This window comes from Dipteris shenzhenensis, chromosome 14, assembly GCF_047967505.1.
Source record: "Dipteris shenzhenensis isolate YYH24624 ecotype China chromosome 14, Dip_SZ_1.0, whole genome shotgun sequence".
Taxonomy (NCBI): domain Eukaryota; kingdom Viridiplantae; phylum Streptophyta; class Polypodiopsida; order Gleicheniales; family Dipteridaceae; genus Dipteris; species Dipteris shenzhenensis.
Genome location: NC_141609.1, coordinates 41,976,099 through 41,992,310, shown reverse-complemented (window position 1 = coordinate 41,992,310; position 16,212 = coordinate 41,976,099). Strand labels below are relative to the sequence as shown.

At 49.8% G+C, this 16,212-nt stretch overlaps 1 protein-coding gene across 2 annotated transcripts in view; it reads left to right on the top strand.

Annotated features, from left to right (window-relative positions):
• SLP1 (Calcineurin-like metallo-phosphoesterase superfamily protein) overlaps positions 1–16,212 on the top strand; it is a 38,588-nt gene that overhangs the window by 1,655 nt on the left and 20,721 nt on the right. The window lies entirely within an intron of this gene.

Below are 16,212 nucleotides of genomic sequence, written 5' to 3'. Positions count from 1 at the left end.
CTGAGGAGATTTTCTTCTTTGAGGTGGATTCTCCTCGGACTGGGTGCCCCTTCTTGTCTAGGCCCAGGTGGTCGCATACCAGCTGGGCTAGCCTGCTGCAATGGAAGCCTAAATCATGACTTTTTCTTACTCTAGTCCCTCCTTGGCTGGGCCTCTACAGTACCCCTTTCCCCTCTTCACTCCCCATGTCCTCTACCTCTCCCCCTTCCTGCTAGCAGCACAAAGCTGTTCCAGGAAAATAAAATCTTGGTGGTGTAGCAAGAGGGGGTCCCCCCCGCCCACATTTATTCCTTCTTCTCCTCCCACCTCCCACCTCCCCCACCCTACCATTCGAGTTATGTACATCTCATAGTGAGTGAGGGCTGTTTTGTGGGCATGCCCGCTTGATCAAGGCTAGGTATTCGTTTGTTTGGAGGCCTATTCCAAGGCTGTTTGTAGGGCTGCATGGCTCAGCCTTTGGCCGCCTAGCCAAGCCAGTCAGGTCAACCGACCTGCAACTCGGGTCAACCGACTAGACCTGCTCAGTTGACTGACCCCCCTGATTAGCCCTCCTCTCTTGTTCAACATCTTCTGGAGCATCTCCCTCCTCTTTGTTTGGGTGTTTCCCCTGCTGTATATATAATTGCCATTGCCTCTATTTATGTTGACTCTCTCTCTCTCTCTCTCTCTCTCATATATGCTTCCGCACTGCACCACTCTCATATGGTATCAGATGATTAGGTTGGCTAGGGACCAAGGGAGGGTAGAATTGAGGCACAATCTGTGAGGGCATTGCAGCGTAGATCTAGAGGCATGTGAGGTGATGATTGTAGACCTGCTTGTCAGGCGATATGAGTCAGCCCTTGTAGGTGGCTGTTTTGTGCAGTTTGCCATTCCGTGCTGAGTATACAAGGTTGGCTACCCTCTCCTACATGTGACTTGATCAGTTCATGGCTGTTTGGGACAGCAACCAAGGGCTTCTAAGTTGCGATTGGAGCAGCCTTTGAAGGCATCTGTAGCAGGGCTTCAAGGCGGCTCTCATTGGCTGCTTGGTACAGGTCTAGGCAAAGGTTCATGGCGTGCATAGGAAACGGGGTTGGCAGCAATGTGCTGCGGGATATTGTTTTTGCACATATCCCACCCACCCTTACCTGCATTGTGCATGGACGAAACCTTTGCCTGTGTCTTGTCCAAGATTATATAGATCCAGGTCAGCTCCAGGATCAATAGGAGTACAAGGTTTTGAATGACCTCCATGTACGAGTAAGGAGGATAAGCTTGACGGTACGAATTATGCCCACTAGAGGCTCAACATGAAGATATGGTTTATCCATAAAGGTTTGTGGGAGCTTGTTGAGGGCTATGAACGGAAGCCTGAGCATCCTAAGAGCTCTATCACCTAGGATGTTGACTGGGAGGACAAGTTTCAGAGGAGCTCAAGGATTGGGAGGATCGGGATTCAAAGGCACATTCAGCTTTGGTTAGGACAATCACTAAGGAGGTTTCTCCAGCTGTCCATAGGGCTGCATGGCCAAGCCTTTAGGGCCACCTGTTTAGGGCCAAATTCTCAGGTCAACCACTGGCAGATTGGGTCAACCGACTAGACCTGGTCGGTTGACTGACCCTGGGTCGGCCTCTTGGCAGGCTTATATAAGGCCCTACCTCTTGTTCAACATCTTCTGGAGCATTTCTTTCCTCTTTGTTTGGGTGTTTCCCTTGCTATATGTACAGTTGCCATTGCCTCTATATATGTCAATTCTCTCTGTTTCTCTGATGTATGCTTTTGCACTGCACCACTCTCACACTTCCACCCTGGCCCTTCCCCACCCCCCTAATCGTCATAGTGCAGCTGGTGTTCACCCTCATCACTTGCCCCCCCCTCCACCAGTAGTCTTGCCCCCCTCCCCCCTTGTGAAGGGCCGGAAAGAGGAAGAAGAGCAAGAGAGAGAGAGTGTGAGAGAGAGAGACTCAAATGTGCGGGTGTGAAGTGATGAGCCACACCACAAACTCTTATGTTTTATTAGGATTAGGTTTTACCCTATGACTGTCTTAAGACAATCATAGGTGTCCTATCTTTAATAAAGGGGTGGCAATGTGCCTTTACCCCAACAACCTCCCACCTAAAGGCCAATGTGCCTAAAGGGGAGAAAAGAATAAAAATTACAGCAATATACAGTTACTGTATACAAGACCATAAAATAAGAATGGTCTCATCCTAATCCCATGATGTGGCGGCAATGTGCAAACCGCTCTGTAGGCAAGCTCTTAGTGAGCAAATCTGCAGGATTATCATCAGTATGCACTTTCACAAGCTCAAGTCGCTTGTCTTCCAGTACCTCCCTGATGAAATGATATTTCACATCTATGTGCTTGGTCTTTTGATGAAAGACCGGATTCTTTGCCAACATGATAGCACTCTGACTATCACAATGCAAAACTGGCATATCTCCTGTAATGCCCAAATCTCCCACCAGCCGAGTAAGCCATATTGCTTCCTTGCAAGCCTCAGTGGCTGCAACATATTCAGCTTCAGTAGTTGACAGTGCAACGCATTTCTGCAACCGAGACACCCATGATATAGCACCTCCTGCAAATGTGAAAATATAACCGGTAGTAGACTTCCGGTTATCTGCATTCCCTGCATAGTCTGAGTCTGTAAAACCATGCACCAATGCATCCTGCCTACCATAGCATATGCACAAGTCTTTGGTACCTTTGAGATACCTCAAGACACCTTTCACTGCTTCCCAGTGCCGCTTGCCTGGATTTGCCATATACCTGCTGATGACTCCCACCGCAAAAGCAATATCCGGACGAGTGGCAACCATGGCATACATCAAAGAACCAACTGTAGATGCATACGGAATTTTGGCCATTTCAGCCTTATCATCATCTGATCTGGGGCTGTCCTTACTGCTGAGTTTTAAATGTGGAGGCAACGGGGTACTAATAGACTTCCCCCCCTCCATTTTAAACCGCTGCAGTACTTTGTCAATGTACTCCTTCTGTGACAGAAACAAAAGTCCCTTGGACCTGTCACGAGTAATCCGCATGCCAAGAATATGATTTGCATCACCCAAGTCTTTCATGTCAAAAGACTTATGCAGTTGTTTCTTCAAAGCACTAATCTCATGCTGAGATTTACTGGCAATAAGCATGTCATCCACATATAGAATGAGTAGCATCAAACTGCCATCCTTTGCCCGTTTGGTGTACAAGCAATGATCGGTTTCACACCTATGATACCCTTGGGACTGCATGAAGGCATCAAACTTCTTGTACCATTCCCTTGGTGCCTGCTTGAGTCCATACAAGCTCCTTTTGAGCTTACACACAAGCTGCTCTTTCCCTTTAACAGCATATCGCTCTGGCTGACTCATATAGATCTCATCATGGAGATCTCCGTGAAGAAAAGCAGTCTTCACATCCATCTGACATAAATCCATGTCCTCATGAGCAACAAGAGCTAACACTGCTCTCAAAGTAGTCATCTTGACTACAGGGGAAAAGATCTCATCAAAGTCAATACCTTTCTCCTGCTTAAATCCCTTGGCAACCAATCTGGCTTTATACCTCGGTAAAGCATTTGAATCCACTTTGACTTTGTAAACCCACTTGCATGGCAAAACCTTTCTGCCTGCAGGTAGCTGCACCAAGTCCCATGTATCATTTTGAAGTAGGGAGTCCATTTCTGACTGCATGGCTTTCTCCCACTTCTTTTTCTCTGTTCTTCCCATAGCTTCCTTGAAGCTGGAAGGCTCACCACAATCTGTCAGCATGATAAAGTCAGCCACATTATTGGCTCCTGGAACAAACCTGGCAGGAGGCCGTTGTACACGGGTGCTCCTTCTAACAAAATGTTCCGGATTAGGCTGCTGTCCAGCCTGTTCTTCATGCACGACGGGTGGCTGTACCACCATATCTGGCTGTTCCACAGCCCCATCTGCTGGCATATCCAGTGGTGCATCATTGGCAAAATTATCTGGCTGATTTTCAGCCTGTATACCCTCTTGAACAGGGTTATCTGCAGCAGCCTGCTGCTGCATATAAATGGGCATTCTTTGCTGTCCAACATCATCATAAATAACCCTCCTGTATTCCACAGGTTGCACGGGTTCCTTGTGTACACTATCCTCTTTAAAGATGACATCATTGCTGCGTATAATCTTCCGTTTAACGGGATCCCATAACCTGTACCCCATTTCACCTTCGTCACCATAACCCATAAAGATGCATCTGAGAGACTTTGGCTCCAGTTTGGTGCGCAGTTCTTTGCGTATATGAGCAAATCACTCGCAGCCAAATACACGTAAGTGCTTATATGAAGGTGGCTTGCCAGACTACACCTCCTCTGGCACTTTCAACTCCAAAGCCTTGTTTGGCGACCTGTTAATAATGTGAACTGCTGTTTGCACGGCTTCTGCCCAAAAGCCATGGGGTAATGCAGCATAAGACAACATACATCGAACCTTCTCTTGAATAGTTTGATTCATCCGCTCACTTGCACCATTTTGAGATGCATTATGAGGGGCTGTGAGTTCCTGTTTAATGCCCTTAGCTTCACAAAACTGTACAAAAGCATGTGACACATACTCACCCCCATTATCGGATCTGAGGCATTTCAGCCTACGACCTGTCCGATTCTCAACCTGAGCGACAAACTTCTTGAAAGCATCTAAGGCATCGCCCTTATGCTTCAAGAAATAGACTCACACTCTGCGTGTGGCATCATCAATAAAAGTAATGAAATACTTTGCACCCCCTAGTGATAACTGTGGCATCTCACACAAATCAGTGTGCACTAGATCAAGCGGTGCTCTATTCTGGGGAGTTCTCCTCTTATGAGGAGTCACAGAATGCTTGCCAAATATGCAATGATCACAAGTAGGCAAATCTGAAAAAGAAAGAGACGGCAGATAACCCAAACGTGACAGTTCTTGCATTCCTTTAACAGACATGTGTCCCAACCGGCTATGCCACAATGAAACCTTTGGCAGCTCGGTTATGGCAACAACATGATTACCCACACTGGAAACATAAAGAGGGTACAAGGTATCACTCTTTTAACCCTCAGCCACTACAACCTGGCCATCATTAATCACCCATTTGGAATCCCCAAATGTGGTGTGGTAACCACTGTCATCCAACAAGCCAGTGCTAATCAGATTTTTCTTGATTTGCAGCACATGGCGGACACCATCAAGCATGAATATGCGTCCATCAGGAAATACTATCTGTATACTGCCAATCCCTGCAATCTGACATGCATAGTTTTTCCCAAGATGAACAACTCCATGAGTACCTGTGTAGGAAGTAAACCACTCCCTATGAGGAGTAACATGAAAAGAAGCACCTGAATCCAAAAGCCAGGTGTGCATGTCATGGCCATCAATAACCAAAGTATGTGCAATTACAGCAGAAGAGCATAAAACATCATGTATGTCACTGTCACTGTCCTCTGCTGCAACATTCACTGCATCCAAGTCATCTGCCTTGGCTTTGCCTTTGCCTTTACTTCCACTGCCTGCATCCTTTGTTTCAGCCTTCTTGGCTTTCTGATCCCGTATGAACTTGAAGCACTTAGACTTCACATGTCCCTTCTTGCCACAGTAAAAGCATTCAATATCCTTTTTGCCACGGGACTGACTGCGGGATTTGGACTTACTAGCAGATCTCCCCTTCTGCTGAGTCCTGCCTCTATCCTGTACCATTTGAAGACTTGCTGCTTATATTATTTTTCCTGCTCATCTCCTCCATAAGGAGAGAGCTCTCCACATCAGCATACATAAGAATGACATTTGAATTTGACAGGGTGGTCTTGAAAGTGTCCCAACTCTCAGGGAGGGTACACAACAAGAAGGTAGCCTTGAACTCCTCATCAAGATTCAAACCCTGTGCAATCAGCTGTGTAAAGATGGCATTGAACTCACTCAAGTGTGAGGTCATAGTTGTACCTTCCTTCATGCGAAGATCAACCAGCTTCTTCAACCAATAAACCTTACTGGCTGAACTCTTTTGGGCATACAACTCTGCTAGCCTCTGCCATAGGCCATAAGAGGTCTTTTCAGCCTGAACATTGAACACAAGAGTATCAGAAATAGTGAGCATGATAGCTGCCCTTGCAGACAAATCAAGCTCCTCCCATTCATCATCTGCCATGTCAGATGGCTTGACACCCTTCACCCTTATGGGCTTAGAAATCTTCTTTAACAGAAGTACATTCAAACACTGTTCTGCCCATAATGCATAATTGTGTGCTCCTTCCAGTTTCTTTATGTTCAGAATTGATGATTCACTTCCCCCTGATGCCATATCAGATAAGGAAAGTGCCTGATTCCCTGGAAGTAAAAAAGACTGAATAAAATTCTGATTTCTCAGAAAAAACCTGCTCTATCAAGAGCCAGAAGCACTCAGAATAGTGCTGTTTTTACTGTCAAAAAAAAAAAACTGCAGCAAAACAGTAAATGTCCCTGCAGTCACTGTACCTTCTGACACACTGTACCGTGCTCAAATAGGCATAAACAGTAAATCCAGAATGCTACAGCTGTTCCACAAGTGCTTTAACAGTTGGACAGTTAGGGACCGAGTAAACTTGATGCGCCTTGGCCAAGCGTGGCTCAACTGAGGTTCTCTGAGTGTTGCACAAGAAATGTGACCTGCAAGAAAATGTCACCGCCACACTGCGGAAATCGAGACAAATGTGTGCACTCTGGCACCACAGTACCTCAAGGCATACAAAGCATCAACTGCTGGGCAAAAGCCCTATGATCTGCTCACCCGTAAACTGAGATTCAAACCCAGTAAAATCATAAAAGTCCTCTGCAAAATCAAGGCATTTCCTTCACGAAAACAGATAACTGTGCAATCAACCACACACTGTGGTTCTGTTCACCTCAAGCACGAGGGAGATGAAGGTACTTGCTGTACTTTCAAGAAAACACAGTTTTGAGAACTGAAAGATGATCCTGAATGAAGAGCAGAGTGCTCTTTCTCCTTCTCTTTCTTCCCAAAAAAAAAAAGATGTACCTGCTGTACTTTCGTACCTGTGTACCTGTGCAGGGTACAAATGTACCTGCTGTACCTGTGCAGGGTACAGATCCAAGGAGAAATGTACTCCTATGACGCAGATCCAGAAAAAAAAATTCCTTCCTGTCGAAATTCCCTGACACAGCTCCCTGTCACCGTCCGTACGGCGATCCGTACTGTACGGTAGAAGGCTGTCCGTACGGCTGTACAGCCGACGTCTGTTCGTACGGATGTACGGACGACGTACGTCCGTACTATTGTACGGCGCGCGAAATGGCGCCTGCGCCTGCGCGATGCGCTGCCCGCTGCAGCCCGCGCTGCACTGCGCGATGCGCTGCCGCCCTGCTGTCCCGCTGGCCCGCAATGCACGCTGGCTGCTGCCCTGCTGTCCCGCTGACCCGCGCTGCCTGCTGCGCTGCCCTGCGCTGCTGTTGCGCTGCCTCGCTGCAGCCCTGCTGGCCACTAGGGCAAAGAGGTAGGGGGAGTGGGTAGACGGAGTGGGGCTGGCTCTGATACCAGTTGAAGGGCCGGAAAGAGGAAGAAGAGCAAGAGAGAGAGAGTGAGAGAGAGAGACTCAAATGTGCGGGTGTGAAGTGATGAGCCACACCACAAACTCTTATGTTTTATTAGGATTAGGTTTTACCCTATGACTGTCTTAAGACAGTCATAGGTGTCCTATCTTTAATAAAGGGGTGGCAATGTGCCTTTACCCCAACACCTTGTCCCCCTTTGGAGCCCCGCTACAACAGGTTCTCCTGCTCCCTCCGCATGTCAAGCCTCTCAAGTGCCCTCACACCGTCTATGTGCCTAGGCCACCGGCATGGGCACAGGTTCAACTTGATCCTCTAGCCCCAGCCTGGGCCCTCACCAGTGCAGGACTCAGGTTCTACGAAGCCAACATAGGTGGCCTCTGTTGGAAAGGTCACCTCCCCATCTGTAAGCCCCCATATGAGGAGAGCATGGGGGAGGTAGACCAGGGGATATTGGTGCTGCCACATGGGCAGCACATGAGCTGCCATGTGGGCAGCACACAACAAAAGGTAGAGGCTGCCACATGGGCAGCACACAGGCTGCCATGTGGGCAACTATCTAGACAGGGCCAATGGGCTAACTATTAAAAGTGGCACCGGAAGATGCAAACAAACTGAAGCTACAGAACCACACAGAGAACACTAGAGCCAACAAGATGTGCCACAAACAGATCTGCTGTAACTCAGCCCATAAACCAGGGCAGCAACTGAAATACAAAGTGTCCTGAACAGGATGAGAAACAGGAGCTGCAGAAGGGGCTGAACTGAAGCAGAGAAAAGGGGCACAAGGAGGCTGCAGCCTGAGAGCACGGAGGCTGGAGGAGCCTGAAGCGAGGAGGCAGGAGCCTGGGAGCGAGGAGGCTAGAGGAGCCTGAACCGAGGAGGCAGGAGCCTGGGAATGAGGAGGCTGAAGGAGCCTGGAGCGAAGAGGCAGGAACCTGGGAACAAGGAGACTGAAGAAGCCTGGAGCGAGGAGGCAGGAGCCTGGGAAAGAGGAGGGATCTGCAGAGGGAGCGTGGGCAGCCAACAGGGGAGCTGAGGGGCTCAGGTAGGGACGGCTAGGAGCAGGCAATGACTGGAGCCTTGAGGAGCTGCTGGAGTGAGTGAGTAAAATGAGGAAGGGGGAGGGCCCTTATATAGGGAAGGCCAGGAGGGTCGGTCTAGTTGGCCTAGACCGACCAGCCTGGTCGGTCAGCCAACTGGGCTGACCAGCTGGTCGGCCAGGGGCTGGTCGGCCAGGGGCTGGTCGGCCAGAGGCTGGTCGGCCAGTCTACCCCCTCTGGCCCCCTGCTGTGTGGGAGCTGGTCGGCCAGTCTACCCCCTCTGGCCCTGCTGCGTGGGGACTGGGGTGCGCCCTGGAGATGTCAGTCTCAACACCCCCTCTCAGCTCCAGGGTGTGGCACAAGACCCAGAGAGCTGGCATGATGCTGGAGAAGGGAAGAGGAAACAGGTTTGGTAAAAATGTCGGCGACGTTGTCGGTAGTGGTGCTGAAGAGGAGCAAAATGGTACCGTCAAGAACCTTCTCTCGCGTGTAGTGGTACTGAATTTCGATGTGTTTTGTCCGAGCATGGAAAACCGGATTGCGAGCAAGGGCAATACAGCTTTGATTGTCACAAAAAAGTGTGGTAGGAGCGGGTTGCTGAAAACCACAATCGAGAAGAAGGCGCCGAAGCCACACAGCCTCACAGGTGGCACTACACATAGCACGATACTCAGCCTCGGTGGAGGATAGGGCGACCGTGGGTTGGCGTTTACTGGACCAGGAGATAGCCGCAGAGCCAAAGGAGAAAACATAGCCCGTGGTAGAGCGGCGAGAATCGGGGTCGCCAGCCCAATCAGAGTCACTCCAACCTCGGAGAGTGAGCGGGGAAGGAGAGGAACCACCGGCAGTATATAGGAGCCCGAAAGTAGAGGTCCCCTGAAGATAGCGGAGGAGACGTCGAGCAGCCTGCCAATGAGAAAGCGAAGGGGTTTGCATGAAGGTATTGAGGGTGCCGACAGAGAAGCCGAGATCCAGTCGAGTGTTAAGTAGCCAGATAAGAGAACCAACAAGCTGGCGGTAGAGGGAGGCATCAGGATAAGCAGTGGACCCAGAAGCAGAGAGTTTAGAGTTGGGATCCATGGGAGAAGTGATGGGCCGACAATCAGCCATGTGGAAAGTTTCGAGGAGCTCGTGAACATAGCACTGCTGAGAGACAAAATACCCCCTCTTGGTCTGCCAAATCTCAAGACCCAAGAAAAATGGAGGAGGCCCATATCCGTCATCTCAAATTCAGTTTGAAGAGCAACTTTAATGGCAAGGATATGATTGGTATGACTCCCAGTAAGTATTAGATCATCCACATAAAGAATGATGAAGGTATGAAGCTGTCCTTCATGAAAGAGATATAGATTGGGATCAGCCAGAGAGCGATGAAGCCCTTGGCGGCAGAAGAAGGTATCAATATGCTGATTCCAGGCCCTAGGAGCTTGCTTGAGACCGTAGAGGGCCTTGCGAAGGCGACAGACCATGGAAGGAGAACGAGAATCAATGAAGCCGGGTGGCTGATCCACATATACCTCTTCTTGAAGATCACCATTCAAAAACGCAGATTTGACGTCCATTTGAAAAATGGGCCACTGATGGTGGGCCGCAAGAGCAAGGATCGTTCGGATGGTGCTCATCCGGGCGGTAGGTGCAAAGGTCTCCCCATAGTTGATGCCGGGTCGTTGGGCATAGCCTTTAGCCACCAGCCGAGCTTTATACTTGTCGACAGAACCATCAGAGGCGTACTTTGTTTTGAATATCCACCGGACACCGATTACGGAACGGTGTGAGGGACGAGGAACAAGGTCCCAGGTATGGTTCCGAAGAAGAGCATGAATTTCCGCTTCCATAGCCTGTTTCCAATGAGGCTGGGCCAGAGCCTGAGGAACGGTAGTGGGCTCGCGAGTGGCGAGGATGCGAGACATAAGGGCGTAATTGACATGGAGGGGATCAGAAGAGGACGGTGGGGGGTGGCAATGAGAGCGACGAGGCCCATCATCAGGGTGTGGTTCGGAGTAGGGATCCTCAAGACCGGAGGAGCGGAGAGTATCAATGAGCCATCGCGGAACACGTACCGAGCGGGGTTTCAAGGGAGGAGCAGACGAGGGTGGAGCCGGAGAAGGAGGCGGAGGAGAGAGAATAGGAGGTGATGTAACGGGGGACGAGGCAGGTGGAGGGATAGAGGGCTCCGGGGCATCGGACGGATTTCCAAGAACAGGAGGAGAGTCGGAGGATGGCGGAAGGACCTGCTCGTCGAAAAGGACATCCCTGCTCATGGAGATAATGCGGCGGCGAGGATCATATAGGCGATATCCAGTGGAGACGGAGTTGTAGCCTACGAACAAGAGCTTGTGGGACTTAGGATCAAGCTTTCCACGATCAGATTTAGGAATATGAACATAAGCATCACAGCCAAATACCCGAAAATGGGAAACATCGGGCTTAGATCCATAGTAAGCCTGATAAGGGGTCATGCCTGGAACCGCTGATGTCGGAGAGCGGTTAAGAGTATGGATCGCTGTCATCATGGCCTCGGCCCAGAGGGACTGAGGGAGTTGACTGTGAGTCAGCATTGTCCGAGCCATTTCAACGCCGGTATGATGTTTACGTTCAACCACGCCATTATCAGAAGGGGTACCTGTGTTGGCAAATTCCCGTTTGACACCATGACTACTCAAGAACCGATCAAACTCGAGAGAGGTGAACTCACCACCCTTATCAGCACGAAGAATTTTGAGCGAGTGGTTGGATTCTTTTTCAACCAGGGCCAGGAAACGACTGAAAGCCAGATCCTTGTGGGAAAGAAAATAGATCCAAGAATAGCGACTGAAGTCATCAACAAGGAGCATGTAGTACGAGGCTCCCCCCAGTGACATAACCTGCATAGGGCCACATAGGTCGAGGTGAACAAGACCAAGCGGAACGGTGGCACGGCGAGAGGCATGATGGGCGAACGGCTCGCGATGTTGTTTGCCCAATATACAAGAGGGACAGAGACCTTGGCGAGTGCCGATGTTAGGGAGGCCGAGGACAAGCTGGTCACGGAAAGCACGATGGAGAGCATCAATGTTAGATGACCAAACTGATAGTGCCAAAGGTCGCCAAGAGAGGTGCCTGTAAGGGAGGGAAGGGCGACAAGCTTGTAGATACCATTGGTAGAATGGCCGGTCCAAACCGGCTGTCCGGTAGCACGATCGCGGATGGTAACAGAGGCCGCTTCAAACTCAACCTTCATATTGTTTTGACAAATCTGATGAACCGAAAGGAGATGAAAGCCGAGAGACGGAACATAAAGAACACGAGAGGAGTGTTTACCCCCTTTGCCATCAGGAATAATATCAAGAGAGCCCTCTGAATGAACAGGAATAGAGTGCTTGTCGTCAATGCAGACACGACCAGAATGAGGGGTGAGATCCTGGAGCAGCGAGGAGGAGGGGGTCATATGCCGAGAGGCCCCACTATCAACGATCCATTCACGAGCATCGGAACTATGGAGAGCCAATGACTCTACTGCAGGAAGGGGTACCGAATTCAAGAGCTCAAGGTGAACAAATGCAGGGGTGGGGGTAAGGGAAGCATCAGCCGCAGCGGCCATGGGTGCGTCAGCTCGTTTGTGTTTGCGGTAGGGACAATTGTGCCAATAATGGCCAGGAGTGCCACAGTGATTGCAATTACCTTTGGGAGCAGGACGGTCACTGGAGGGATCTGAAGAAGATGAGTTAGTGGCAGAGGACGGAGCATTCTTGGATCGAGGTTTGGGACGGTGGGCCACAAGAGCCTCAGAAGAACCATCAGAGGTTTTAATGAACTGTTCCTCCTGATCCATCATCATGGGGACAAGTTCCTCCCAAGTGATGGTGCTGAGGCGGCCAGAGGTAATAAGAGAAGAATAGAATGCTGCGTATCGACTGTCAGTAATAACATGAGATAAGAGAGTAATAGCCATATCTTCGGAGGAGATAGCCTTGCCTGCATGGAGGATGTCCTGATGCATGCTCTGCATTTTATTGATGTGGTCCCGTATGGAAGGGGAAGTAGCCGGATCGAGGCGACGAAGCTGAACTTCCAAGGAGATACGTTTCATGGGAGTGACGCGAAGGTACATGCCATCAAGGAATTCCCAAATAGCACGTGCAGAAGTAAGGTGCTTGATATGATTGAGAACCCCTGGTTGACAATTGAGAAAGATGAACGAGCGTACACGAGCATTCAATTTGTCCCAGATAAGAGAAGCATGTGGATCCTTCTCAGGAGACGGACGAGGGATCCCGGGATCAACAAACTCGGCAAGATCATAAGATTCCAATACAGACGCCATCTGAATTTTCCAAAGGGAATAGTTGGTCCCATCTAACTGCCGAGCATCTGGAAATGTAGGAAGAGTGGGGATGCATACAGGCTTGTCAGACTCTTGAAAGAAGCTGGACATAGGGGGAACGCGAAGATCCGGAGCAGAATCCTTTGTTTCATCAGCCATGACTGAAACCAGGGAGTGGACAGCAACCAAGGGCTGAAGAGAACGGGGCTGGTGAGCAGATCGAAATCTAGAACGGGGCTTTATATATAGGGGAAGATGAGAGCTCTGTAGTCAGCGGGAAAGAGAGTTGCCGACGAGGACAAGCTTCTTCAACTTCATCAATACAGGAGCTCCAAGATCAGAGAGTACTCTGGTGCTCTGATACCATATTAAAAGTGGCAGCGGAAGATGCAAACAAACTGAAGCTACAGAACCACACAGAGAACACTAGAGCCAACAAGATGTGCCACAAACAGATCTGCTGTAACTCAGCCCATAAACCAGGGCAGCAACTGAAATACAAAGTGTCTTGAACAGGATGAGAAACAGGAGCTGCAGAAGGGGCTGAACTGAAGCAGAGAAAAGGGGCACAAGGAGGCTGCAGCCTGAGAGCACGGAGGCTGGAGGAGCCTGAAGCGAGGAGGCAGGAGCCTGGGAGCGAGGAGGCTAGAGGAGCCTGAACCGAGGAGGCAGGAGCCTAGGAATGAGGAGGCTGAAGGAGCCTGGAGCGAAGAGGCAGGAACTTGGGAACAAGGAGACTGAAGAAGCCTGGAGCGAGGAGGCAGGAGCCTGGGAAAGAGGAGGGATCTGCAGAGGGAGCGTGGGCAGCCAACAGGGGAGCTGAGGGGCTCAGGTAGGGACAGCCAGGAGCAGGCAATGACTGGAGCCTTGAGGAGCTGCTGGAGTGAGTGAGTAAAATGAGGAAGGGGGAGGGCCCTTATATAGGGAAGGCCAGGAGGGTCGGTCTAGTTGGCCTAGACCGACCAGCCTGGTCGGTCAGCCAACTGGGCTGACCAGCTGGTCGGCCAGGGGCTGGTCGGCCAGGACCTGGTCGGCCAGAGGCTGGTCGGCCAGTCTACCCCCTCTGGCCCCCTGCTGTGTGGGAGCTGGTCGGCCAGTCTACCCCCTCTGGCCCTGCTGCGTGGGGGCTGGGGTGCGCCCTGGAGATGTCAGTCTCAACACTAACAAGAAGAGTACCTGGCAAGTCGTGGAGCTCCTGATGGTGAAAGCAGTACGGAGCAGACACGTGGACATCAGGGACCTGCAGCAGCCTGATTGAGCAGGGATTTCCAGCAAGGACAGATGGCGCTTCAGTACGGAAGGGTATGGGATGCATACGTGGCTGAACGGGGCTGGTATAGCCCTGGCAGGAGGCAAGGATGCTGCAGCAGAAAGGCGCCTGCATGCAGAAAGATGCGGGACAGATGGCGAATGCTATGGGCAGGCGTGAGGCCTGCAAAAGGCCCTGGATCTAGGGCAGTAGGGCCCTGGCCAGTGGCGCAAGTTGGCCCTGCAAATGGCCCTGAAGGGGCCTAGTTTTGTGAGCCCATGGGGAGGGCTGCTGGGTCGGCCAGTGGACCCCACAATGGGTCGGTTTTTGAGCAGACTGGTCGGCCACTTAGGGGCTACCAGTCGGTTACTACAAGGGGCCCTTGAGGGCCTATAAAAGGAGAGGCCTCAGGCCTCATTTCATATCTTTTGGAGCAGCCTTTCACAAGCAGTTTGGAGCAGTGGAGCAGCTGTCTTGGGGCCTACATTCAGGAGGACCAGGAGGACCTGTGTGCTGCAGACAAAGCTTGACAAGGGGCTGCCTACCTAGGCTGACACGCAGGGCAGCAAGGTTGAGAAGATCATTCTAGACGGAAAGTCTACAGACGCTTGAGGTGGAGCACAGGGGCTCGAGTTTAGAGATAGCCGACAGAAAGGAGGTGTACCTTGTGGTAAGATCAGAGGACCACACCATTGGTGGGATTTTGGGTCTCTCTCTTTTGTATTGTGTGCATAGCTTTGGACGGAAATATATTATTTTGGTGGTTTCTCTATTTGGCTGGTTCATTGTCTATTGATGAGTCTGCACACCTATGGTATGCACATAAGTGTAAGAAGTTTGTGATTTCACACCCCACACCACACTGTGTAAGCTCTTGGGCTATTCTATCAGTCTTCCGCTGTGCGTACCTTCTGTTGGGTCATTTCTAACAGCCTCCCCTTTCTCTCAGTCACCAAGATTGAATCCTTGCCTAGGACCACTCACCCCAGAAAGAACCCATACCGAGTAATAGATCCCCTTTCATTCACTAAGCCATCCTAGTTTGTATTTAAAAAACCATGGAGATTAATATCATTACCTCTATTATACACCAACCTTTAGTGCATGGTACCCTTAAAATACTCTAGATCTTTTTGGTTGCTCTCTGCATCTTCCCCCTTTTGCTGGAGGATATGTGCTGCTGTATAGTCTCTCTTAATCCCACATTTCTTGCTCATATGTAATGTGTGCTAATGTGATACGATTCATGTCTATAGACAATGCATGTAATGGCTAAAAACAGATCCATAGCTAGGAGGCTTTGATCTTCTCAATGGAAGGTATTATCATCTTTTGTTGCTACTAAGATTTGTGCCTTGTCTTAGTTGATGTGCTACGCCTCTCCTTTTATTTCTGATTTCCAAAAAGCATGTGAATATTTGACTCCTTATTAGCATGTAATTTTGATTCATTATTGATAATTTTGCGATTATGAGTGGACAACAACATGATGAATATATGGAGTCCACAAACTCACGAATTGGTAACAAATGGATGGATTTCAAATATTGGAGCACAACTGCAACTGCAAAGCATGATGGCAATGATAAGTTTGATTGAGATTTCGTGTCCATACTCACAATATCTATTGTCTGTTGATGCTATGTAAGCTGAGTCTTTAAGCAAGCGAATCACACAATGTCATCCTCAAGGGGAGGGTTTATGATGAACAATGCAATTGCTTCCTTCACTGAAGCAAAGACTATTGAGAGTTAAGAATAAACAAATTAAGATGTTCCCCCCCCCCCCCCCCCCCCCCCCCCCCCAAAGAAAAGAACCTTCTATTAATGCTTGAAAGATTTCATACAAAAGATCCCGTAGGTTGTTTCGTGTGACCCTCATAAAATTCCGCTCCTGGTGCAATCGTTTTGGACCCCACCCATGCGCATGTACTTTGACGTTAAACTTTATCCAATCTACATCATGCATAATTTTTTCTGCTACATGTGATAGCTGAGTATTGATGCCCTGAATGAGAGCAACATGGGGAACCGGGTTGGAGTTTATAGAAGACTGTCATGGAGGAGGGTCTTCCATTTTTCA